This window comes from Neofelis nebulosa, chromosome 1 (genome assembly GCF_028018385.1).
Source record: "Neofelis nebulosa isolate mNeoNeb1 chromosome 1, mNeoNeb1.pri, whole genome shotgun sequence".
NCBI lineage: Eukaryota > Metazoa > Chordata > Mammalia > Carnivora > Felidae > Neofelis > Neofelis nebulosa.
In genome coordinates, this window is record NC_080782.1 from 7,884,879 (window position 1) to 7,912,007 (window position 27,129).

Below are 27,129 nucleotides of genomic sequence, written 5' to 3' on the forward strand. Positions count from 1 at the left end.
TTTTATTTATTTTTGGGACAGAGAGAGACAGAGCATGAACGGGGGAGGGGCAGAGAGAGAGGGAGACACAGAATCGGAAACAGGCTCCAGGCTCCGAGCCATCAGCCCAGAGCCTGACGCGGGGCTCGAACTCACGGACCGCGAGATCGTGACCTGGCTGAAGTCGGACGCTTAACCGACTGCGCCACCCAGGCACCCCGTAAGTTCCCCTTTTTTATAGGAAAACAACAGTCATACGAGATGAGGGGCCCACCCTGCTCCAGCAAGGCCTCACCTTAGCTAATTACATCTGCAACGACCTTATCTCCAAATGAGGTCACAATCTGAGGTCAAGGTTCAACAAATGAATCTGAGGGGGACACAGTTCAACCTGTAACACTCTCAAAGGGCCCTTCGAGCACAGGGTCACTGAGAACCTGCTTCTGCCAGGGGGGCCAAGGCGGGTAGTAATGCCTCTTCCTCAGGCCAGGCAAGTGGCCCTTTAGCTTTCACCAGAAGATGGGGGTGGAGTGCGGTGTCAGGAGCTTCTCGGGGCTCACAGCTCCACCTGAGGTGGGGGAAGCGGGAGAACAGGGCTGAGCCCTCCGGCCCCAGGGAGCTGTGAGTTCTCCTGGCCAGCCCAGCTAGTCAGGGTACTGGAACACAGTACTGGAGAAGGTGTGGGTCCCCTCTGAAGGCACCCGGCAGAGATTCTCCAACTTCAAGCACAGCAGGATCCCCTGGCTGGCCTGTTGAAACAGACTCCTGGGCCACAGGGCCGGTTTCTGGTAGGTTTGGCATGGGGCCTGGGATATTGCATTTCTAACAAGTTCCCGGGTGAGGCCGACGCTGTCGGTCATGGTCTACTGTCTGCGAATCATTGTCCCGAGAGACACGTTATTGAAAAGATCTGCTTTCTGATTTAAAAAAAAAAAATGTGCACCCCCTGAGGAGAAACCTCCATAGGAAGAGGGGCTCCAGGGGGTTGAACAGTAGTCTCCCCAAAGACAAGTCCGCCAGGAACCTCGGGATGTGGCCTGACTTGGAAAAAGGGCTTTTGCAAATGTGTTCTTTTAAGTTTCTTTATTTTGAGAGACAGAAGGAGAGAGACAGGGAGGGAGAGAACCAGTAGGGGAGGGACATAGAGAGGGGGACAGAAGATCGGAAGCAAACTCTGCATTGACAGCAGAGAGCCGCGGGGCTAGAGCTCACAAACTGTGAGATCATGACCTGGGCCGAAGTTGGACGCTTAACCGACTGAGCCACCCAGGCGCCCCTGCAAATGTTATTAAGGACCTGAGATAAGATCATCCTGGATTAACCAGGTGGTTCTAAGTCCAATGGTACACGTCCTTGTAAGAGACAGAGGAGAAGACACAGAGGGCACGAGATGATGGAGGCAGAGATGGGGGTGATACCACCACAGACCGAGGAAGGGCAGGAACCCCCAGAAGCTGCAGGAGGAAAGGAAGGGCCCCCCGCAACCAGGGACTTCAAAGGGAGCGTGGCCTTGCCGACACTTGATTTCTGTGAAAGGATAAAACTTCTATCATTTTGAGCTACTGAGTTTGTGGTAATCTGTCACGGCAGCCCTGGGAAACTAATACAGGGAGATTCTTTGACTAAAGATTAAATAAGCCTCAACTGATCCAAAGACAAGGCCATTTTCCTAATTTTTCCCAGAGACAGATAAATCACAAATTAATACCAGCCACCCTTCTGCAGTCTCTCGCCCTAAAATGAACATGCTTCCAAGGAAATAATATTGCATTACATAGAGAGTCTGTGGGACATTTTCTTCAGCAGCTAGTAAAAATGTGCTCCGTAGAGGGGTTTTATATACAGTCAAAACACTGTGAAACCATACAAGGTCGTAGACAGGAGGAGCTATGGCCGGCGGACCCACAGCTGGGGCCCCAGGACTCCCCCAGCACAAAGCAGATTCTGGCACACGACCCACCTCTCTCAGAGTGAAAACGGGGCCCCGTGAAGCCGAGAAGCCAGAGAAACGCCAGCCGCCGACAGAACTGAGCAGAGAGAGAGAGAACTGAACACACAGCGAGAGAACTGGACCCAGCCACGGTGAAGAGGAAGGGGTGCCCAGGGATCCTTCAGAGCACTCAGAGGTGGCCGCGCTGGGGAGGACCACAGGAGCCAACAGGCCAGAGGGCAGAAGCAGAGGACACTGAACCTTCCGCCTGCACCAAAGCCACACTGCCACTGTGGAGTGGAGGCAGTCTGGAGACGGTCCTGGCCCAAACCCTTCAGCCCTTCCCGTGCTCACGAGTCAGGGATTCGTGGACCTCAAGGCCCAGCAGAGAATGGGACATACAGGACCAGGCAGGTTCTGTGTTAATCACGGGATTCATTCTGGAAAAAATGAACTTGCCTCCAGAGGACGTTCAGGAGTCGCCCCAAGTCAACACAATAAGATGACGCAGACCGGAGTTTAAACGACCATACCAAGGGGAAGAACCAGGCCCTCCCAGCATAGGTCCTTGTATTCTGTGGGCTGGTATCGTCCCTTCCTGGCGCTTTGGAGACACAGGGAGGGAAAGGAGAGTTTCCGGGAAAATCTACTACCAAGCACATGTCACCTAAGCAGAGACTGCTAATATTCTGCCGGAAGTCATCAGGGCCTGACAAACGGAGGGAGCAAACTGCAGCCCAGGTGGCCATGGGGCCCAGAGGAGGGTCAGCGGAACCTGGGAAGAGCCCCCCAACCCAGACAGGGCCAGAAGAGGAGCTCCTCCCAAAACACAGGCCATGAACTCACTGCCCGAGGAGGCACAAAGCTGGACGGCACATCCCACTGCACTGCTTGTGTGTCTCAGCAAATAAACACGTTGAGCAACACACACATCACACATAATCTAGTATCGATGATAGAGATGTATTAGTAAAACTGTATTGTGTTTTGTGTACTAATGTCACATGTAACGTGTTAATAGTCACATTATACATGTAAGAGAACAATACATTACATGTATTGCATATATTAATAAATTACATGTGTCTATTACTCTATCTCATAAATTATTTATGTATATAGCTATGTCTACCCGTCTCTATCCATCTGTCTCACTCCAGAGTGTAGCGGCCCTCAACACATCCCTTCGTCCGCCTTCATAAAATTCTATACGAGAAGCTCTATTCGACTGTCGTAGACAGAGGTCCTGAGTGTGCCTGGCAGACAGCGTGTCACGAGACTTACTTCAGCCTGGATGTGTGATGTGACTCACTGCTCTGTACCCAGAAATGGGAAAGAACTTCCTGGTTTCGGTGCCATTTCTGAGTCGGAAGCGCTAATGTCCCCTTCAGCAGGTGTCTAGAGAAGTCAAGTAGTGGTCAGGAGGGTCCCGTTCCGTTCACTCTGCCTGCTTTCCAGATGGGTTTCTCCAACCCTCATCACACTTGACTTTCCTTTCTTGCTCCAGTTCAGACAAGCCCTGGGGCATAAGATGAGACAGTGATGCCTCCTTGCTGCCCCGCCCCCCAGGACTTCATCTTCTCCATCCATTTCCTCCGCACAGCGTGGGACACAGGATAACGGACGCTATAGACTGCTGCCTGCCTTCACCCCAGGAACATCAGACTGACTCCCGCTTCTTCTGCCGGCCCCTCCAGCCTGTGTAAACAGACGTGGTTCACCCCACGGCAGCCACAGGGTCTAAACCAATCTCCAGTGAAAGGGAGAACAAGATCAGAGACCGCTGTGCCCACACAAACCACTTCATGGCTAGGCCAACACTCTAAGGGAAGCATTAAAAATACACACATTTCGAGAGGATGATTTCTTCCTCTCCATCTCTACAACAGAGCTCTAATAGTTGGTTTTCTTGCACATCATTTTTCCTAGTAATTAAAAATGATGGCACAGTATGTAAATGGCCTAAAATCTCAGTGATAGAGAGGGTGTTTGAGTCTCTTGTTTATAAATACTATCAGTTTCCTGGCAGTGAAGGAACTCAATTTACTAAGACCAGCAGAAAGCACTTATATGATAAACCTACTGTTCCGGTTTTCCTTAGAAACATTTGTAATCTACTCTATCAGGGATGGAGATTTTCTATTAAAAATATATCAACACCCTCATAAAGGCCATTTTCCCCTTGCAATTTATTCTGAGTAATAACATCCAAGCCATGAATTTGTTGACAATCAATTTTTTTGCTTCTCTATGCAATTCGGCTCAAGAGTATCTTCGGCTCAAACCCAAAATAACATTCAATTACCAGGTGTGGTGACTGCACACCCTATGATGCTCCCTGTTTTGTGGTGACATATCTACATATCACCACTGGCCCTACAGCCTGAGCCTCGCGAGGGCTTGCTGTTCGACTTTAAATGGGTTTAATGGACTCCAAACATGAGAAATGTGAGTATTGAACCTCAACTACATCATGAAGAATGTCTCCAGGGTATAGACGTGTGAAAGAGTCACTTAGATGTTGATGAGGGGCGCCCTCTTGATCACGTTTTTCATCATAGAAAATACTGAAAGGCATGAAACCAGTGAGTCCAGCGGCTTGAGTAAAGAAACTCAAAGATGGGGATGCTCGAGGCTGCCTCCCGCTTCATTCTGGAAGGTTGCTGGGATGGACTGTGGTAATTCTAGCTTTTATCCGCCCTGCCCTTTCCCTTCCCCCCCCCCCCCAATTTCTTCCAGTAATGAAACCCCCTTGTGAGAAACTCTTTCCAACCAACGTATTTAAGACTTATGACTCAGGCTTGGTCCCTCCAGGAAACACAAGCCCCTGACCACAGTGATTACTTCAGGGACAGACACAGCCACTTGGGCCAGAGAAAGTGGTCCCCCTCCCCCAACAGGGACATGGCTGGAATCATCAGAAAGGAGACACCCTCCACGGATTGCTAGCATCATCACCGGGAAGACATGAGCCCAGGTGTGCCGGCAGCAACCTCTGACAACACATGGACAACCTACCTGAGAAGGAGAGAATTCAAAGAAGCAGATTCAGAAGGTGAAAAGGCTGATTCTAACTACCTGGCATCCGCCCAGACCCCACAGATTAAGGGCTGAGTCCCATAGGAATGCCCTCACTTCAGACACCAACCGAAAGTCTTAGCCTCTGGCATTTTTGACCAACAGACTGGCTATAAATGAAGGGTTCCCATGACCCCCTTCTCAGGTTCAATAATTTGCTAGGAACAGCTCACAGAACTCTGGAGTGTTTGACTTACTATTTGGAGGTTTACTATAAAGGATACAACTCGGGAACAGCCAAATGGATGCACAGGGCAATGTGTAAGGGGGAGGGAGGGAGAGAGGCTTCCAACCCCTCTCTGGGCACAACTTGATGTACTCAACAACACAGAAGCTTTCTGAGCCCTGTGGTTTCGGGTCCTTGTGGGGGTTCCATTATGTAGGTATGATCGATTAAATTCTTTTTTTTTTTTTTTTTTTTTAATTTTTTTTTCAACGTTTTTTTATTTATTTTTGGGACAGAGAGAGACAGAGCATGAACGGGGGAGGGGCAGAGAGAGAGGGAGACACAGAATCGGAAACAGGCTCCAGGCTCCGAGCCATCAGCCCAGAGCCTGACGTGGGGCTCGAACTCACAGACCGCGAGATCGTGACCTGGCTGAAGTCGGACGCTTAACCGACTGCGCCACCCAGGCGCCCCTGATCGATTAAATTCTTAATCACTGGTGATTAGCTTAATCTCCAGCCCCTCTCCATTCCCTGGAGATCAGGGGTATGGCTCAAAGTCCTACCCCTCTAATCCCAGGCTTGGCTTCCCTGGCAACCAGCCCCATCCTCCACAGTCACCTTAATAGTATAAACTCAGGTCTGGTTGAAAGGGCTTTATGATGAATCATGGGAGATGCTCCTCTCACTCTTAAATTCTAGGGATCCTAGGAGGTCTGTGCCAAGAATTGGAGATAAAGACCAAGGATATAACTCTTATTACATCACAATATCGTATAGGCAAATCTTGTCTGAGTTTTAAGGGTGACAACTTTCAGACCTTGGGTCGTCGGCTAATTTCAATGCAAGAAGTAAGTAAAAACAAAGATTTTATTTCTCATTTTTTGTTTTTTATTTTTGTTTTTATCTTGCCTTATTGGTGTTCTAAGAATGTTAAGATATACTAGGACGAGCAACAATCGGACATAAATTGTCGAGTTCTAAGGCGGCAAGGGTTCCCAGTGACGGTGTTGGTTAACAGGACTTTGTGCTCTGTGTTTGGACATTTGTGCTTCTCTGCTGTTGTTGTCCAGGGCCTGAAATCTGTGCAGAATCAAGAAAGTGTTGGCTCATCGTCAGAATCTGACCTGCTCGGATAAGGAAAGATGGTGGCCGTGGCAAGATCGCGGTTCCTGGCGCGTGAACCATGGCTCGTGGGCTATCTGGAGGCTGGTTTCTCCCAGCGCCGCTATTAACAAGATCATTGCTACATTTCCCTTTCTGACATGAATAATTTATTTGTGGCCACTCTCCCTGAAATCTCACAAGAGGTACAACTCCTTCCTTTTTGTTTTAAGAAAGTTGCTGTGGGCGCTCTTGAGGGACAGGGGCTTAAGCAAAAAATAAACTAACAGAAATCATACTTAGTGGCATATGTCGACTCAGCAAATGTGAATTCAGTGTTTCTTTCAAGAACGACATTATGCTGGGGGAGGGTGCAAGGGAGGAAGAGACATACAGAAATGAACCACCACCCTGTCCCCACTGAGTATGCAGTCCAGTGGATGTGAGGGAAGGAGCTTAGGCAAGAGACGGAAGACAAACATATACATCTAAATAGTAAGACAGCAATAAATAAATAAATAAATAAACAAACAAACAAATAAATAAATAAATAGTAAGACAATAAAAATATACCATAAGAAAAATAAAAGACAGCTAAAATACAGGTAAGCTAATATTTAATAGGGGGAAGATAGGGTTTTTTTCCAGATGTTTTTAGATATGCATTTCCCAAAGTTTGTCCTATAAAACACTCATCTGATGAGATGCACCTTGAAGAAAGGGTTCTACAGTCCAATATATTTACGGGAAATGATGATTTCCATTATGTCACGATTATCCCACCTTACAAATCCCCAATATATTCTAGCTTATTCAAGGCTCTGATTAGTTCTACTGAAAGGAAACTATTTAACACAATATTTCCCAAAGTTACCTGACTATAGATATGATGGGAGTTCTCTATGGAAGATATTCCAAGTCATGCTAATGTATATCACATAAGGAAAGCTTCCTGATTTCATGGTACAGACCCAGACGTTCCGTAAGATTGGATTTCTTTGAAATCCCACAGATTGTTACCTCAACTGTTGGCTTCAAATAAGTTAGTAAACCTGCTTTGTTCCACCAAAAGAGAAATGAATGAATAAATGAATGAATGAATGAATAAATGTCATGACCTTTGCTAAGAGATGGTGCACATTCTACTAAAATTTCAGATGTGTTTAAAATTTGACAGGGGCCATAAACAGCAAAGAATGGATATCTTCAAATTTTTGTTTAAACAGAGGATTATACACACATATGTCTGTATACATATATATTTCACATGTATACATTTGTGTATAAATATCCATGTGTATTTCATCTGCCACGTGTACATATATAGGTACATGCATTTGTGTACATATCCCCTTCATGTGCTCACTGTGATCATTAAGAAGCACTTGCAAATTCATGCGGTTTTAAAAAAATTATCATCAAGATATGCTTTAACCCACTCTTCGTATTGTGAATCGCCAAGCTCTCATTTCAAAGAGGAGAAAGTAGATGGAAAGGAAGGGTGAGAGGGAAGCATCAAACAAAAGACTGGGGGTCACTAGGAACGTGGCCTAAGTCAGTTTTGAGAACCAGAGGAAGGCCAAACACTGACATGATCCAGGAGCATGGGAGTGTTTACCACTTGACAATTGCTGTATATCTGTCTGTCAGTGCTGTTCTCACCTCGGAGCTGTCTCTGATTCCGCGACCCTGCTCAGAAACCCCCGGACTGTCGGCACTCATTTAAGCTCTCTGGGAGGTACTGTCTTCAATAAAGACCTCTTGCTCACCATATCACCGGGGAGGGGGTTGCTCGGAATAGCCAAAATACAGATGCTGGCCTGCAGGGGATCTCCAGACAATAAACTGAAGCTTTGGAGCCTGGGATGGAGTAGGGGTCCTGATGCTCACTCCTTCTCACCTGTAGATTAAAAGCAGACGGGGAAATGGTCGTAATGAGGATCAAGGAATCGGCTCCTCACCTAAAACAGGACCGGACAACAGTCTGGGCTGAGGCTGCAGGAAGCCTTCTCTCTCCGGTGCTAGACCCTGAGACTTCCTCAGAAAAGTGCAGGAGCACAGGCCAACCCGGACTCTCATCACTGCACAGAGAAAGTGCAAGAATGAGGGAGAAGGCACCTGCTCCTAGGGAAGCCCTGAGCAGTAGGAAACAGGAAGGAGGAGAGCTGGTATTAGCCACTGCGCCAGAGCCAGAGAACCTCCCAGATACAAGCAGAGCTCTTGAACCTTGCCCTTCCCTCCTCAAACGGCACAGGCATGGACAGTGGCCATCCAGCTCCCATCCTAGGCGATGCCCCCTCCCTGGAGCCCATCAGCAGGGAGAGAGGATCCAGCCTACTCCCTCCAACACCCACCTTTTGTGGGGATCTCTCTGGAGACCCAAACAAGGGGAAAAGGTTCTCATCAGCAGCATACATGCGTATATATATGCATCCATCACAAGTGCAGTAAACCTGTCCCCTGTAGAATTTTATATTTAAAAGGACCTAGCTCTACCTGATTGGCAAGAAAAGGATTATCTTTCATCTGGAGATGGTCGTCTCCACATAGATGGACTGGGTTACTTGTCAAGAATTATGTTTCCCTGAGCCTTGCACTGAATGTCAACAACAGTATTAGGAACTGAGCGCCCACAGAGCAGGGTCTCTGCTTTGTAGAACACACAATAGTATTTGCAAAGTACATTTAGCAAAGGGGCTTAGACGGGCCAAGACATTTTGTAGAGTATAATTATGCGATCTGATGTTTGACTTATCTGCGAGCCCTCACCATATTTTGTCCCTTTTCAAGTCAGCAAGAGCGCTTCTTCTGGGTGCCTTCAGGTCACATGTTTGAGATCCATTCTTCTCCCTTGAAGTAATTAAGCTTCATTTGCCGGTTTCATGGAATTCAAGCAGAGGATCTGAAATACAAGACAGATAGGAGTTAACTTTCTCTGAACAATTTCAAAGAAGACTTAATGAATAACAATCAACTGGAACGAATACTTGATCGATCGACTGAGGTGATAAGCAGGAATAAAGCAAGAGCACAGCCCAGAAGCCCGCGCCAGGAAGAACCCTAAAGCTATCGACAAAACAGATAGGAAATGTAAAACATTTCAATCAGTACCAACTTTGGCAGATGAGTAAACGTTTGACTAATGCATCTTATCAGTTGTAAATCAGCTTTGAACGGCCATAAGATGTCATAAGACCATCTGAAAGGAAATTGGGGGGGGGGGGGAGCCTAAGTCCAAAAAAAAAATCATCATATTTTATGGCATTTGTACTGGAATTATTTCCAGAATAATGCAATTTCACAGCTATAATTCAAACTAGGTTTTAGTCTATTGGTTTAACTGCAGCACAGCTAAAATTTAGAAGTTTTTATAGTGCTCAATCCTACATAATGGTGGATAGAAAACTTAGAATTCAATTACAGTACAGGAGACTGTGCTCCTTTCTTCCCTTCACAATGGACTTCATTTGGAGACCTACTAAATAAATAGCAGCTTCCAAATTTCTAACCCAATGAATATACAAATGGGGTGGCTTACTAATCCAAAAGCACTATCAAGAGATGCAGAGATTATTAAATGCAGCATAGGAACATTACAAAAAAAGTAATTCTCTAAAAGAGCAACTCTTGTTCAGGTAAAATATATCCTGATCCTGACATAGTTTTAAATATATTACACGATAAGGAGCACCAGGGTGGCTCAGTCAGTTTAGCATCCAACTCTTGATTTCGGCTCAGGTCATGATCCCGGGGTTGTGGTGCTGGGCTCTGTGCTGAGTGTGGAGCCTGCTTGAGATTCTCTCTCTCTCCCTCTCTCTCTCCCCTTCTCCCCCACTTGCTTGCTTTCTCTCTCTCTCTCTCTCTCTCTCTCTCTCTCTCTCTCTCTAATAAAAATAAATATAAAAAATCTTAGGGTGCCTGGGTGGCTCATTCGGTTGAGCATCCAACTTCAACTCAGGTCACGATCTCACGGTTCGTGAGTTCGAGCCCCCCATCAGGCTCTGCACTGCCAGCTCAGAGCCTGGAACCTGCTTCAGATTCTGTGTCTCCCTCGCTCTCTGCCCCTCCCCCACTCATGCTGTCTCTCTCTTTCAAAAATAAATAAATATTAACAGAAAAGAATTTCTTTAAACCTTAAATATATCACATGACTAAATAATTATACAAATCCTATAAATTAACAGGCGGCATCAGAATGAATCTAGAAAGGATCCAGCTGAGAGCTAGAGGTCTCACTTTTTATCTTGAAGAAACTGGAAGGGAGAAGAAACACTAGGCCCCCCGGATACCGGCACATCTGGACACCAAGGACAGCTATGCAGTTGCAGCTACTTTAAGGGGCATCTGCTGCCCTATAGATGGGCAACTAGCGGCTCAGTGTTTTGCTTTCTCAGAAAAAGAGAAAGGGCTTACAGGATTACTTAGAGTTCAGTTTGAGAGATTATCTAATTCAAATGTCTCAGTTTGGTCCAAGAAAATGAGATCCAAAGAAACTAACTGGCTTGCCCAAGATCAGAGAGCGAATTCTTGGCGACCTGACCTACCTAGCCCAGCCTCCTGATTTCCAGGCTCTGATGGCTTATCCTACACTAGAGCCAAGCATGGCCTTCTCTCCTGGGATGGGCATCCTCTTACCACAACCTTCTCTCCTCCAGGCCCTGGATGTCTTTGGCTGGCTGAGCTGGCAGGAACCACAAGAGCACCTCGCCATCATATCTGAATGTCAGAATGGGTCAGCAGTCAGTTGTGGAACAGGTCTTGACTCAGAGGATTCCACTGAGCGGTAAGTTCCAGCATGTCACGTATATTAATGTCGGTCTGGGAGTTTCTGCATACAGTGCTTTGTCAATATACATGCATTATGCATCACGCCTGCTCAGTGAGCTAGCTGGTGTGTGAAGAACCAAGGGCTGTAGCGGCACAGCTGATAACTTCAGTCACTGTGAGCCCCCCAGGCAATGACCTGTAGCCTTCAACTATGGTCTTGTCATTCCTACCCTGGGCAGTATAAAACGGATTATTTTGAAACCAAATATTTAATATTTAAGAAAGGACAAACATAGTAAATATGAAATATGCAATAGATTTGTTTAGCCCATTAACAAAAGCACATTTCCTTCTTGGAGTTAGCCACACGGAGTGGGGGGTGGGGTTGGGGGTGGGGGTGGGATGCAGATTTATGCAAATTAGCATTGTGCCAAGAGACTTGATTTATTTCAAAACCATGAAGATTCCATTGCTCTTGGTAAACCTTAGAGATTTTCTTTAAAGGAATCATTTGTTTGCTATTGTACTGAACGATGCTTTATCGTGTGTGTGTGTGTGTGTGTGTTACACACACTTTAATTTAGTCTTACAGCCTCTCGTCCTCGCTATCGATTTTTATTAGTTTGGTTTCATATGTATTCAAAGAGATTTGTAAGTCAAATCCACTTTCTGTTTTTAAGGATGCTTTATGTTTTAGGAATTAAATAATGCATTTTTATTTTTTAAATGTTATGTCACGCTGTGCTCACCGCAATTGCATCTGCCACCTGCCCCCATACGACACTATTCCAACACCATTGACTTTCTTCCTTCTGTTGTACCTTTCACCCCCGTGACTTATTCATCCCATAACTGGAAGCCTGTATCTCCCTCTCCCCTTCACCCATACCCCAATATTAAAATACTGTACTGTTAAATGAGTTTTTAAAACGTAAACTGGATACTATACCAACCGTTTAAAAGGGAAAAGGGATTATCACAAGTGTGTTTGCATCCCACTCAAATCTAAGTATGTGCAATGAACTCCGTGGCAGAGTGTTCCGGGACGGAGCAGTAGAGAAAAGCTACCTGTGGTACCGAGAGATTGCCACTGGCTTTCTCATGATCCCCAAGTAGGGTCACGTTCCTTGCAAATTCTGAGGGCTGACTGACGCAGCAGGCATGATGATGGCTGCCACCAGCAGGGAATCCAGCTGACATGCCAGCTGCGCTCACTCGAGGCCGGAGCCTGTGTGAGGCTTCCTCTCAATGCAGACGGCATTCCTTCTCCTTGGCCAGGAAGTTTTGCCGGTGGTGGGTCATTTTCTCAGATACATGGATCCGATAAGGGTAAATAAGCTGTGAGTTCTTTGGTTCTGTGTAGCAGACCCTTTTTTTAAATCCATGGTTAGCACCGAATCCTAGTACCTGGGGTCAGATTCCTAGTTCCGGGGGTCAGAGAAGTGAGTAACTAACTTTACCAAATTGCTGGTGCTCTGGAAATCAGGCAATGGTGGAAACCTAACCACTAGCCCCTTAGGCAAGATACCCGGGGAGAATCTGTTTTCATAAGGAGATTAGGCATCAGACTTTGTTTTTGTTTTTTATTCCTAATCAAATGAATGAATGTCCCAGGGCTCTACGCTGAAGGCGACCAACACAACAACATAAAAGAAATGAAAAACACCCGAAGGTGTTTCACATCCTGCCAGCGGGGTTGATCTTGTCTCGAGGCCCCAGTAACTCCTGCCTCTGCACTTGTCCTACGGCACCTGGGGAGCACACCTACGGAGCACCCATGGGTGTCCTACGGCAGGTGAGCCACTCTGGAACCCACAGCCCACCCCACCGGCCCTCACTTGAGTGAGCTCCTCTCATCTCCTTCAGGGGGCTTCAGAGAAGTTCAGAAGGTGTCACTGAACACTACAGAGGAAAGCAAAGCTTCCTAGAAAAGTACGGATGTGAGCTGGACCTCAAAACACGGTGCATAAAATGACCTCACTTACTGTAGATCAGTGTTCCTCAGCCTGCTTTTCATCATCACCTCTCCCCCACAAGGAGCCTTTTTAGCTTTTTCCTAATCGCCCTTCCCCAAGACATTTTAGTACCTGTAACTCTGGTTATGCACCTTGACCCTGTAAAAGGTCCACAAACCATTGTAATATCTACGATTTTTTTCACTCCCCACCTTGAGAATCAATTTTTGCCTCCTGGGGGGTAAGTGTCACTGTAGAGAATGCACATCACATGTGTTTCCCTTGTATAAATGATGCTATTCTTCTGATACCCTACCGTGGGTAGTCAAATTCCCCTTTAAGAGAGATCTTTTTCAGTGTGGGTTACTTAAGAGAATGTGTGAATCCTCTTAGGGGAAAAATGGGAGTCCCCCCACAAATGAGCCTTGAGTTGGCAAAAGAGGAGATAGTTCATCTCTGCCATGCTTTGCTTTTTAGATGTAGACGCCAAGGAGTCCAGATGTCTTAGAAGGCTGGGAGGCAGCCCCTAAGTCATGGAGAGAAGCTGAGCAGCAGAAAGAACAACCTTCTTGGAGCAGGCATTCCCCAGAGACGGGAAACACCGTTTGGTGAGCTGGATCATTATTTTACATCACTCTGTGCCTACCCACATTCACTGTCTCTGAATTTGTGAGTCAGCAAGAGTAGGAAAGTGAGCCGAGGGGGTGAGTCAGGAGAGTGGGCCCGTCGGGACACGTTCAATGGCATCAGTGAGGGCCATTCACTCCTTTTCCTGGAGTCGTATAGACAGCTCCATAAAGGAGACGGAAACCAAACACTGCCTATGTTTCAATGTTGCATACAACCGTAGCAAGTGCTTACATCCTTGACCTTAACTAAACCAAACTAGCCTCCTCCTCCCTTTACTTATTCCGTCAACAAATATTTTGAGTGCCAAGTATCTGTGAATACTGTAAAAATGCAAAAGTCAAGAGGGGTCCACTTTTCCCCCCGAAGAGCCTACAGCCCACAGGGAACGTTCAGATGATCGGATTAGTAGAATTGGTGGGTAGTGCAAGGTTCCCTGGAGTATTGCAACCCCCCCGCCCCCGAGACATTCACTGTTTGTTGTTCTTCAAGGATGAACTCACTCTTTGGGGGACTTCATTTCGTTTGTACTTCCAAATCCAGTGTTTTTCAGGAGCATAACCAGGTGTCTTAAAGTCAAGCTGCTACCTAAATTAAGCCCTCTTCCCTCATTGCACTCTCCCCACAAAATCAGTGATTACAATCAAAGAAACAATTGCCTTTCACAAGATTTGCTCTTAATTAACCTGGCTGTACCTCCTTGAAAATGCCACTACTAAGAGCACATCTAATGAGTCCTCCTGCCGTGGTAGTTGCAAGAACAGACAGACAATAAGCAAATGGCCTGATGGTGGTTCCTTCATCCTCAACACCTTAAATCACAAGAGACTCAAGCCTGCACACGGGATCCCGGGAACTGGGCCTTGCTCCAGACAGCTTTTGAGGACACGGGGTTGTTCGGATAACAGGAGAGAGGGGGCTAGTCCTGTAAGATGGAAATGTTCCTTGGGAAGAGCTGAGACTTTTTTCCTGGCTAGTTCTTAAAAGTATTATGTCAGCTTCATAAGGTGTTGTCAGGCCATTCTCCCAATCTGTTGACCTTTTCACATCATTAGAACAAACCTGAGTCAATAGATCCCCTCGAGCCAGCCTCCACAGCCAACCTTAGCCACACGGCCGCCAAGCACAAGCCCGCTAAATCTGCTTGTTCTGTTTAGAAGCTACGGAGGTGGGCACGGTGGCTAGCCTCCTGAATGATTCTTCGAGAAACCCAATTCTGAAAGTCCTTTTTTTTTCCCTACAGAAGCTTACCTACTGAGCACTTCTACATTGTCAACACATCTCTCCAGCAGGAGACCTGTGCTTTAACAGGTTGTCCTAAACATCAGACACCATAGCCTCCTCCAATGACCATCACCAAGTCGCAATCCTCTCTTGTAGTAGAATTCTTAGACATCCTTACCTTATCAGTAGAATGGCAGAAGTGTGTAGAGAAGGAAGAATTTGGGCTGCAAGTATGTTTCACTAGTATGGTTCTCAGCTTCCATAATTCTAGGCAACTATGCTGGGAAATTTTCCCAGAAGATTAACCATTAACTTTATCCTTTATCCTTGGTAGATCCAACACTGTGTATCAGCCTGGCCTCTAACACTGGAGACTGAATTCCTTTTGAACATTCTGAATTCTTGAGCCCTCCTAGGGCAGTTGCTAGGTTTCAGAACTTGACTTGGGGTGGCTGGGTGGTTCAGTTGGTCCAGCTCTCGATTTCAGCTCAGGTCATGATCTCACAGTTCATGAGTTCGAGACCCACATTGGGCTCTGAGCTGACAGTGCAGAGCCTGCTTGGGATTCTCTGTTTCCCTCTGTCTGCCCCTCCCCTGCTTGTTCTCTCTCTCTCTCTCTCTCAAAATAAATAAACTTTAAAAAAAAAAAAAAAACTTGGAGACTCTCCGTGTCTGTAAAGCAATCAGTGTGGCAACTGGCTCTCCACCTTCTGGACACCTACTGCTTTTCTCCATTTCTCCACTACAGTTACAAGTAAGTTACTCCCATGGTAGAAAAAAAAAATCATCTAATTAAAAGTATATCTCTCATCTGTCCTTTAGAAAAGTTCCAGAATTCCATCCCACCCCCAAATTCCATCAGTTCAAACAAGAAAAAAATGTATTGCCATGTAAACGAATCACCTCACAAAAACATGATATAGACTACTTTTCTTTGATAAATTTACCCATCGTCTCATATTTTCCAAAGATGAGCAAAGAGCCTCCGTTAACTCTCTTCCCTTGTTTCATTTAATTTGATCTCAAATTTAAATGCAGTGGTTCCCTTAGAAACTATCGCAACCTGAAACTTTTATGACCAGTCTCTAGCTATGAACTCAAGCTTATTCACGAACATAAGTTTTAACATAATGTTGAAATAGAACTTAAAAACTGAGATTCTAGTGTTTTTATAATAAGGACTTATTAGTAAAGAAATGAAAAAGATAAGGAAATAAAGTTTTGTATATGAAACGAAGTATGCTGTTTCATAAAAGCCATACCTCTGAAATGTATTATATAAGTAGCTGAACATGCTGATGTCTCTTGAAATTTGCTGAGAATAAATTTGAAATTGCATTTCCATGGAAGTAATTGCCTATCCTCTAGAGCAATGGTTTCTAACTTCTTCAAAGATCCTTTTTGAATACCAAGAAATTTTAGCAAGAACTCCCACATGATCAGAAAAAGGCAGAACGCATGTGGAGAGAGACTCACAGGTCTCTGCCTTAACTTCACAGTCCGCCAGTCTGGTCTCACCAGCTGGCTTTCACAGATCCTGTGCGCTGATAGCCATAAAATTATCCAGAAATGACGGTCCCTGTGCAAACATTCTAGAACGAGTTCGTGGCTTACATTAAAGCTTCAGAGATCACTGTGTCTACACCAGATTTGCCTGCACCAGGAAACAAATGTCCTCCTTTCTTTCTTTTAGTGTCAATACATAGTCTACTATTGATGTGTTACATCCCCGAAATTTACCTTTCTAGTACTGTCTAATTAAATCTAAAACCTGTTCACCTTCTTCTCAAGCGTAGGGTTGAGCTGTAAGAACGCAGAGAATTCAAGAAGGACCTTTCTATATGCAAATAATAAGTGTGATAACTTATCATCCCCTCCATAGGGATGATTATCCACATAAATCTTAACAGTGCCATTGAGAGCTGCATTAAATCATCCCACTGGTCCGTCGCACTGTGGGTGAGAAGCTGGCATTTTTATATATTTAACCCTATTGCACTTTGACAGGAAATCACACCCTGTCCGTATGCACGATCTCTGCAAGAAACCCAGGTCAGAAATGAGCGAGGCCCAGCCCCACCTGGCTTGTGGGCACAGGCATGCAAAGTCATGCTTTTTCCCAACCCCTTGTGCCACCAAAGTTGCCTCTACAATGAACGTGTTGCCCTTTGGAGAGGGGATTTTCTAATTTCCACACTCTCTGGGAGATCTTCCCCCTGACAAACAGGAATTCTGCAGGCTCTTGTTTAGAAATTGTTCTTCCCTGGCCTCTGGCGTGCCTCATGACTTATGTATCATTCTGCATCTGCCTGTGGGTCACAGAATCATAGACATTATCTGGATGGCATGAATTCAGAGGATCCACAAACTTGAATGGGGGGAAATGTTACAGCTTTATTTTCACTAATCTCTAACTGGAATTTAGCATTTCCTTCAAATGTGAATGCAGGCAACAAACCACAGTTGTCTTGGAGACATTATCACCAAGAGAAATCACAGGTGTTTTCATATCACATTAATGCTGCACGGATATTTCAAAATATTTACTGTTGTCACTATTTCAAAATGCAGGTAGCTGTTAGACCTGCCATGAGAGCTTGAGCTTGCTTTTAGTATAGTTACAAAGAAGCCTACATATCACTAAATCACCAATTTGATACATATATTTGCGAATTATATTTTAACAAAACTGGTTGCCATTGTAATCCTTTGTATTTTATTTTGTGCACTTAAAAACATAATTTCCTTTGCCTTCTGAGACGTGTTGAGTAAGAAGTTGCTGTGGCTGAAGTAAAAAAGGTTGTTGCCTGTTTTCTCCTCTACAGTTTTGATGGTTTCCTGTCTCCCATTTAGGTCTTTCACTGGGACCTCATCGAGATAAAAAGCTTCTGTACAGCAAAGGAAACAATCAACAAAACCAAAAAACAACCGATGAAATGGCAGAAGATATTTGCAAATGACATATCAGATAAGGGGTTAGTATCCAAAATCTACAAAGAACTTACCAAACTCAACACCCAAAAAACAAATAATCCAATGAAGAAATGGGCAGAAGACATGAATCGACACTTTTCCAAAGAAGACATCTAGATGGTCAACAGACACGTGGAAAGATGTTCAACGTCACTCCTCATCAGGGAAACACAAATCAAAACCACACCGAGATACCACCTCACGCCGGTCAGAATGGCTAAAATGAACAACTCAGGAAACAACAGATGCTGGAGAGGATGCGGAGAAACGGGAACCCTCTTGCACTGTTGGTGGGAATGCGAACTGGTGCAGCCCCTCTGGAAGACAGTGTGGAGGTTCCTCAAACAATTAAAAATAGAACTCCTCTACAACCCAGCAATAGCACTACTAGGAGTCTATCCAAAGGATACAGGAGTGCTGATGCATAGGGGCACATGTACCCCAATGTTTATAACAGCGCTTTCAACAATAGCCAAATCATGTCAAGAGCCCAAATGTCCATCAATTGATGAATGGATAAAGAAGATGTGGTTTATATATACAACGGAATAATATTTGGTAATAAGAAAGAATGAAATCTTGCCATTTGCGACAACTGGAGGATACTGGAACTGGAGGGTATTATGCTATGCGAAATAAAACGTCAGAGAGAGGCAGACATCATATGTTTTCACTCATATGTGGAATTTGAGAAACATAACAGAAGACCATGGGGGAAGGGAAGGGGGAAAAATAGTTTCAAACAGAGAGGGAGGCAAACCGTAAGAGACTCTTATACAGAGAACAAAACTGAGGGTTGATGGAGGGGGATGGGGGAGAGGGGAAAATGGGTGATGGGCATTGAGGAGGGCACTTGCTGGGTGGGATGAGCACTGGATGTTGTATGTAAATGGTGACTCATGGGACTCTACTCCCAAAACCCTGGGCACACCGTATATCCTGTATGTTAGCTAACTTGACAATAAATTATATGTAGGGGAGAAATATTCAAAATACATACATACATACATACATACATACATACATACATACATAAAAACATTATTAGGAGGGGCATCTGGGTGGCTCAGTTGGTTAGGCATCTGACTCTTGACTTCGGCTCAAGTCATGATTCCAGGTCCTGTGATGAGCCCTGAATCAGGCTCCACGCTGAGTGTGAAGCCTGCACAGGATTCTCTCTCTCTTTCTCGCCCTCTGCCCCTCTCACCCGCTTGTGCACGCACACGCGCGCTCTCTCCCCGTCTCTCTATAATTAATTAATTAATTGACTAACCAATTAAAAACACTCTTTGGAGAAAGGGTCCCTGGGACTCATCAGAGGCCATCTAGGTCATAAAGAAAAGTAAGAATTCTTTCCTTGAAGGTGTGTGAGTCCTTGAATTTTCACTGCTGCTGCCACATCCTTGATCACCCCATGCTTGGCTCCGTTGCTCTCAAAGCCCCACTGCTCTGCCCTACGGCCTCTCATGCTTGTGTATATAAGGCTGGTCCTGTTTGACCTCCACAAGCAAGAGACATTGTGGGCAGAGGCTCTGCCCAGGAGGACCCATCCTGACAGTCACCCTTTATCGAGTCTTTCCTGGCATCTTACTCTTGGGGGAGTGGCACGAACTTCAGAGAGCACACAAAAACACTCCTTGTCCCCTCATGCATTTCGACCAAGTGTTAAGAGGCCCTTACAGAACATCTGATCTGCCTCCTAATTCCACAGTCAAGTCAATGGAATCCCCGACGGCAAAATGAACCCGCCTCAAAATCCCACAGCAAATTAACTGTCCCGATGCCCAGGCAAGTTCTCTTCTGTATACTACACACACACAGAGATAACGACAATGACGAGCATTTACATCGTGCTCACGCCGTACCACGCACCGTTTTAAGTGCTTTACGTATATTAATTCCCTTAGTTATCATTATGAATCAATTAGGTATGTTCTGCGATTACCCTCACTTTACAGATGGGGAAACTGAGGCCCAGAGTGGTGAAGAGACTAACTAGGTTACACAACCAGTGAATGATGTAGCCAACATTCAAATCAGGCGGTGAGCCTGCTCTCAGCCCTGAACCATCCTGCCTCTCCGGCTAACTCCACCAGTCCCACCATGGCTGATGACAAAACCATGCAGAAACGGGGCAGAGGGGACCTCATTAGGCTTCAGTCCCCTTATCTTATAAAACAAGGACAGAAAAGACCTATCTTGCAAGGCTGGTCTGAAATGGAAATAAAACATATATATCAATGCTCAATGTGTTCAACGCATAAGTTCCTAAAATGGTAGTTGTTTTCATTTGTGGCAAGGTAGACACAAAATACTGTGGACAAAGACAAAGCAGGTGGTGACGGCCGGACCTTCAGGAGAGGGGGAATGAGCAGAAAACTGTGGCCCAAGCGGAAGAGAAGTTGAGTAATCCAGCCCACATTTGCAAAGACCTACTAGACATCTCCAAACTCCTAAGGATTAAGACTCGAGGGGCACCTGGGTGGCTCAGTCAGTTAAACGTCTGACTTCGGCTCAGGTCATGATCCCACAGTTTGTGGGTTTGACCCTTGTGTCAGGCTCTATGCTGACGGCTCGGAGCCTGGAGCCTGCTTCGGATTCTGTGTCTCCCTCTCTCTCTGCCCCTCCCCCACTCGCGCTCGCTCTCTCTCCCTCTCTCAAAAATAAATAAACATAAAAAAAATTAAAAATCTATATATTGCCTCTTTCCCCCCAAATTCATCCCTGCTCCTATATTCCTTTACTCAGTGAAAGTTGCTACATTCAACTTCTTTCTTGCCCTCTTCCTCCCATCCCACCCACAAACCCTGCCAACCTGCTCCAGAAATAGCTCCTACAACTCAAAATATGACTCAAACACTGAATTTAACTCCTTCTCAAAATTAGCACCAGCTGACCAAAGAAAATCTGTATCAATGCTGGAAAATTGGAAAGGTTGAAAATGACATTCAAATGATATTCAAGGATTTTCCAAGCAATAGAGTAACGTGAGACCAGCCACAGAATAGAATACTCTGGGCCCACCACTGCCAAATGCAGAGAAAACCCACTTGGGAACAAGTGGGAACACAGGCAGGGAGCCCCAGCTAAGTCCCACCAGCAACTCCTAGCTTGGAGAGCATGAGGGATGATGAGTTTTTGTTTTGTCTACTTCCCTTCCTTCTTTGGGGAAACTGTACATCTCCCTCTGGGCCCCCAAACATAGGACCTGCCACATCCTGACCACAGAGCTGAGTGCGTGAGCAAGCTAGGTCACACAGACTCCCGCCTGGGAGCTCAACTTTGAGGGATACATGACGGACAGAAGGGATCTGGCGTTGAATCATCAGGTTGACAGCCACATCCTGGAGAGGTGGTCCAGAAGCTCTTGCTTCTAAGATCCCTAGAACTGCACGATGTCCTTTCCTCCTGAGGCCTAGTGGCTCCATCTTCCCTGGACTCCATGAGATGTTCAGTATCCTGGGTGTTGACTGTATTATTACACTTTATAACATACACGTACACTACATACATCCTTCTACATGGATCAATATTTCTTAAACAGCAATTCCTAAAAGAGGTTTGCTTCCAGGCAGTGGGATGGAACTCACTGCAGACTCAAATGAGAGGAAAAACTCATGCACTCGTCCTTCTAAAGACAATGGAAACCATGAAAATGACATAGGCTAAGGAAACATAAAGTTTAGCCAAGGAGGGAGGGAAGTTAGTGCAATCCCAGTGAGGTTGAGGGCTTTGCTCAACTCAGTTAACTCAATAATTGGTGAGAGTTCATTTGAACCCTTAGGACATGGGCTGCAAGACCATTCCATTTGATGGGTGTGAACTAGGAGTCCCCACAGTCCCCCTACGAATGACCATAAAAAGACTTCGTGTGTCCAACTGAAGCACAAAGGGCCCGGGCATCCAGAGCATGAGTCCCAGAGAAAATTCTCCTAAAGAGAACCAACATCTTTCTGCTTAGGACGAGAATCCCAATATACCCAGAAACAGTGAATTACTGAGCTCAGGCTGCCATAACAAAATACCATAGACTGCGGGGGGTTAAACAACAGACAATTATTTCTCACAGTTCTGGAGGGTGGAAGTCCAAGATCTAAGTTGCCAACATGCTCAGGTTCTGGTGAAAGCCCTCCTTCCTGCTTGCAGAACACCCTGCCTTCTCACTGTGTCAGCATGATGGGAAGGGAGACAGAAAGACATTGGGAGGGAAAGAAGGAGGAAACTCCGTCGTGTCTTCTTACATGGTCACGAATCCCATTATGAGGGATCTATCTTCATGACCTCGTCTAAACCTAATTACCTCCCAAGGGCCCCACGTCCTAATGTGATTTCATTGGGGTCGGGCTTCAACATATGAATTTGGGTAGGGGCTTGGGACACAATTCAGACCAGAGCAAATGATAAAACTACTTTTCCACTTTTAACCCTTGGAAGACCTTAAAATATGTATAGCCCATCTTAAAATACTCCCACATAGACAAGTTACACCGTGGGCATGCTCAGTGGCCTTCTGGAGAACCCCAACCCTTGGCTGGTGTTCTCACTGGCAAACCCACACACACCAAGATGGCTGCAGCAAGAGTGTCAGCCTCCCAATTCTCCATCCACATGCAAGAATGCTCTAATTAATATAGAGAGGGTCAGAAAGGGATTTTTTGTTGGGAAAATGAGTGGTTCTCAAGCTACGTGACTGAACTAAATATGTCAGTAATAACCTCCATGCCTTGTGAACCGCATAGACCAGGAACTCAGTAAACGGTACCACTGCCACTGGATGCCATAAGACTCCCATGTCCTGACCCTGTATTGGGAAGACTCTGGCCTGCGGGTAATGTCATATCTTCCTCCATGAACCTTCTGTGCAGTGTGATCAGACCACCCACGAGACAGAGAACTTGGGTTTCACCAAGCTCACAGACTTGGTAATAGGAGTTTGTTTTTATAAATACCAGTAAGGAAGGTTCGGCTTAAGACCTCCCTTCCTGTAACCTGGCTGAACCATGATTACCCCACCTGCAAGAACCAGTTCTCCGTAGGCTAGAATATCAACGCTCATATGTTACAATGGGGAACAACCTACATATATCTAGTGTGTGAAGTGTTTTTGGATAATTTGGTCTATCGGAACGAGCAAATTCTCTTTGTGGTTCCATTAAAATGTGCAATTTACTTCAGACGTGAGATTTTAAGCTGAAAGAATTTGGCTAGGTTTGTAAATAGCACTGGGATGCTTAAGAGAACTTGAGATTTACTATATCCATAAGTTTAATTTATCACATCAACTACATAGGAGAAATCAAATGTATTATATTTATAAATGCAGTAAAAATGTTTAAAGGAATTTAATTAACCAAGTTGTAAAGGGGGCTGATTATTTAAGGCAGTTTTGTCTGTTCAACTGGAACACTAATAAAAGCACCCTTGAATAGGATTGTTAAAATTCAATGGATTTATAAAAAGAACAATCAGATTTACAAGCAGGACTTAGAAGCTTAAAGAAAACAAGAATTTTACATTTTGTTATCTGAATAAATTGAAAATTAATCTGAAAGTCTAAATAGATGTAAGTCAACCCTTTTAGGGAGGGGGAAAAAAAGTCATGTTAAGACCCAAACACTCATACCAAGAAATCAGAACTTTTAGGGGCACCTGAGTGGCTCAGTGGCTTGAGTGCCTGACTTCGGCTCAGGTCATGATCTCACAGTTCGTGGGTTCAAGCCCCGCCTCGGGCTCTGTGCTGACAGCTCGGAGCCTGGAGCCTGCTTCGGATTCTGTGGCTCCCTCTCTCTCCACCCTGCCCCCACCAGTGCACTCGCTCTCTCTATATATATATCAAAAATAAAGAAATAAACATTAAAAAAAAACAAATCAGAACTTATAAATCACTATCCATTTTGATGCTGGCATTATTTTCCCACAGAATGAACCAGTTCTAGGATAGTTGTGACTCTGCACCCTTAATAGTAAAACAATCTTGAGAACGTATCTTCGATATACATACATTTATTGACACCCTGCAGTGCACACTGTGAGGCCCCGCCCAGAGCCCCCTTTGATGAAGGACATGTTGCCCAGCTGCTCAGAGTGCTGCGGGCAGGCGGCCTCAGTGGTCAGACCCTTGAGGGATGCCCGAGCTACACAGGACCTGGCTGACTGCATAGGTCCTACCGGGAGACTCTGCCATGAAGGGCTGGCCGGCCGGGACCGGCTCCAGACGACTCTGAAGGTCATCCTAGCCACCTGAGCTCTGCCCAGGGGTGGCCAGAGCTGCTACGGGGTCTGCATCAGAGCTGACCCAGGCCCCTGCCCCATCCCTCTTCCTACAGCTCCCTCCCACAGAGGTCAGGGCCCAGGATGCCCCCAAATAAACGCCCTGAATGACCAACCCCTTCCCAGGGGCTGCTCCCGGGAAGCCCAACCTGTAACACAAACTGTGCCCAAGCCTCTCAATCACTTTGTTAACCAGGAGACAAGTTTAATATCCTTACGGTTTTCATATCTTCAGAGTGGGAAAGAGAAGTGAGGAGACCAGAATTCTGGTGAGCCATAAAGTATGGCTAATGGAGAGATTACCTGCTAGATGGTCTATACTTACAGGGGAAGACTCCACCATGGCCTACATAACATACTGTGCTTCATCGTAAGACACATCTCTTCACATATTACTGTCTCTGGCTTTGCTCCCGGTGAGGCGACTGTCACTGCCATCGCCCACACAAAAACAGGCATCAAAACTATCGGCATCAAAACTATCAGCATCAGACCCTGCAGGGTGGACATCTGCTTCCGAGAAGGGAGTAGATGTACTTTTCCTGACTCCTTCCACTAAGTACAACAAGAAACCCTGAACATTACACAGAAAACAAATATAAAGAGGCTCTGAACGATGGAGAAAAGGCATACACACTGGATGAATCTCTAGTTATGCTAAGTGGGGAAAAACCCATTTCAAAATGTTACATACTGGGGAAACCTAGGTGGCCCCATCAGTTAAGCGTGTGACTGGATTTTGGCTTAGGTCATGATCTCATGGTTCGTGAGATCAAGTCCCATATCAGGCTCTGTGCTGACAGAGTGGAGCCTGCTTGGGATTCTCTCTCTCCCTCTCTCTCTCTGCTGCTCCCCTGCTTGCACTCTCTGTCTCTCTCAAAACAAATAAATAAACATTTTTCTAAAAATGTTACATACTGAGTGACCCATTTATATAATAGTCTCAAAATAACGAAACTTTAGAAATGGAGACGAGACTAGTTACAGGGATGAAGGAATAATGGTATGAGAAGGAGGCATGTGTGGCTATAAAAGGCAACATGAGGAATCCTGCTAGTAACGGAAATTTCTGTCTTGACTGTATCTATGTCTGTATCCTGGTTGTGATATCGCACCGCAGTTTGGCAAGATGTGACCACTGGGGGAAAGTGAGTAAACGGTGCACAGGGTCTTTCAATACTATCCCCTGTAACTGCATGTGAACCTACAGTTATCTCAAAATACAAAGTTCAATTTGAAAAAAAAAAAAAAAAAGCATGCAGGTTGAATGTTAACAATTGAGAAGAAAATCCTGTGGATGAAGCAGACGACTCTTTAACCCCTTGGAGCCAAACACTTGTAGGGAAGGGCTGGAGAACAGCGAGTCACATGCCTTTTGCAATTTTCCATAGTTGACATCAAAGTTTGTTCTCCGAGATGGATTTACCATGAAAAAAAACAAAACTTAAGCTGCAGGACCCCTCGCTTGCACAGACCCTACGGAGGCCCTGGCATGCACCTTAGCAATGTATTCGCTTGAGTACAATTTGCAAAGGTAAAATACTCGACCAGCGTTGGTGAGGATTGAGAACACCTTCTACTCTGATTTGTCCTCCCATAGTTTCTCCTTGTGTTGGGCAGGGGCGAAATGGTCACAGGCATCTTGGGACATTGTTAAGGGGAAGCCGAACAGGAGAAACAGCTTGTTTGGTAGCCGAGGTTACCACATGAGGTTATCACATGGCTCATAATCACGTCCAAGCATAACCACGCTATCACCAGTTATCTCCGTAGAGGAACGCTTCCAGGATTTCCCTACCACGCACTGTGTCGTCTCACCCAGCATGACACAGAAGTGTAGGTCCAGAGGTCATACTCCAACCTAAACATTATCTATGGCCCCTGTAGGGACTGAATCATTTACCCCCCAAATTCCTAGGTTGAAACCCCAAGCCCCAAGGTGACTGTATTTGAAGAAAGGGCCTTTAAGGAGGTAGTGAAGGTTAAATGAGGTTGTAAGAGTGGGACCCTAATCCAAGAAGACCCGCGTATTTATAAGAAGAGAAAGAGAAACCAAGGATGCCCGTACACACCAAAAAGCGCACACGAGGTCACAGCGAGAAGGTGGCCGTCTACACGCCGAGGAGAGAGGCCACAGGAGAAACCAAACCTGCTGACACCTTGATCTTGGACTTCCAGCCCCCAGAACTGTGAGAACATAAATTTCTGTTGTCTCAGCTGCCCTGTTCTATGGTTCTTTGCTATGTCCGCTGGAACAGACTAATACAGCAGAGGACAGGGGTGGAAATGCACGGAGCCTGGAGCCAGTCAGTGCGAACTTGTCCCAGTCCTCAAAGGTGTAAAACTGTAAGCAGAGAGCTCAGTTAGCATGAGTTCAAACCCGAATGGAGGTGCTCTTCCGTAGAGAAACTCAAGAATGAACTGTGGGGCACCTGGCTGTCTCAGGCAGTACAGCATGCAACTCTTGATCTCGGGTGTGTAAGTTCGAGCCCCACACTGGGTGTAGAGATTACTGAAAAATAAAAAATCTTTATGGGCGCCTGGGTGGCTCAGTCGGTTGAGCGTCCAACTTCAGCTCAGGTCGTGATCTCGCGGTTCGTGAGTTCAAGTCCTGGAGCCTGGAGCCTGCTTCAGATTCTGTGTCTGTCTGTCTGTCTGTCTCTCTGCCCCTCCTCCCTTGTGTTGTCTCTCTCAAAAATAAATATTACATTTTTTTTAACCTTAAAAACAAATGAAATGTTCACAGCTAGAAACAAACCACACCCTTTTATAAAAATCACACGATTAGAATCCCTCTGTCTTAAGAGGACAAACATGTAACAACACATCAAACTGTTGGTGGGTGAAGTCTTACATATTCTGTGGGTGACGTCGTACGCATTCTGGTACATGAGATGGCTTTTGAGCAACACCGTGGCATCCCGTCCTGACGCAATCCGGCCGGCGCAAATGAAATAGCGTGTAAAATCAAACCAAAGCGATGAAATGCTCCAGAAAATCAAGTGTTGTGATGACCAAACTGCTCCTTATATGGGAGAATCAGTTGCTTTGATGGCT

General features: G+C 45.5%; 1 protein-coding gene and 1 long non-coding RNA gene across 4 annotated transcripts in view; both read right to left on the minus strand.

Moving 5' to 3' along the window:
* Positions 1-4,980, minus strand: part of LOC131503827 (uncharacterized) — a 38,819-nt gene extending 33,839 nt beyond the window's left edge. The window contains exon 1 of the long non-coding RNA XR_009257634.1: positions 4,928-4,980. This is a non-coding gene — a long non-coding RNA (uncharacterized LOC131503827). The remainder of the gene's footprint in view (positions 1-4,927) is intronic.
* A 1,141-nt stretch (positions 4,981-6,121) lies between these two features.
* The window catches only part of ATPSCKMT (ATP synthase c subunit lysine N-methyltransferase), a 203,714-nt gene continuing 182,706 nt past the window's right edge, over positions 6,122-27,129 (minus strand). The window contains exons 5-7 of one of the 3 annotated variants that reach the window (XR_009257649.1): positions 9,026-9,158; positions 8,026-8,156; positions 6,122-6,235 (exon numbers count right to left, since the gene is read on the minus strand). The gene's annotated coding sequence lies outside the window, so the exon portion shown is untranslated. Of the gene's footprint in view, positions 6,236-7,918; positions 8,157-9,025; positions 9,159-27,129 lie in introns of all 3 variants that reach the window. The other 2 variants (XR_009257648.1, XR_009257650.1) reach the window with 2 other exon arrangements.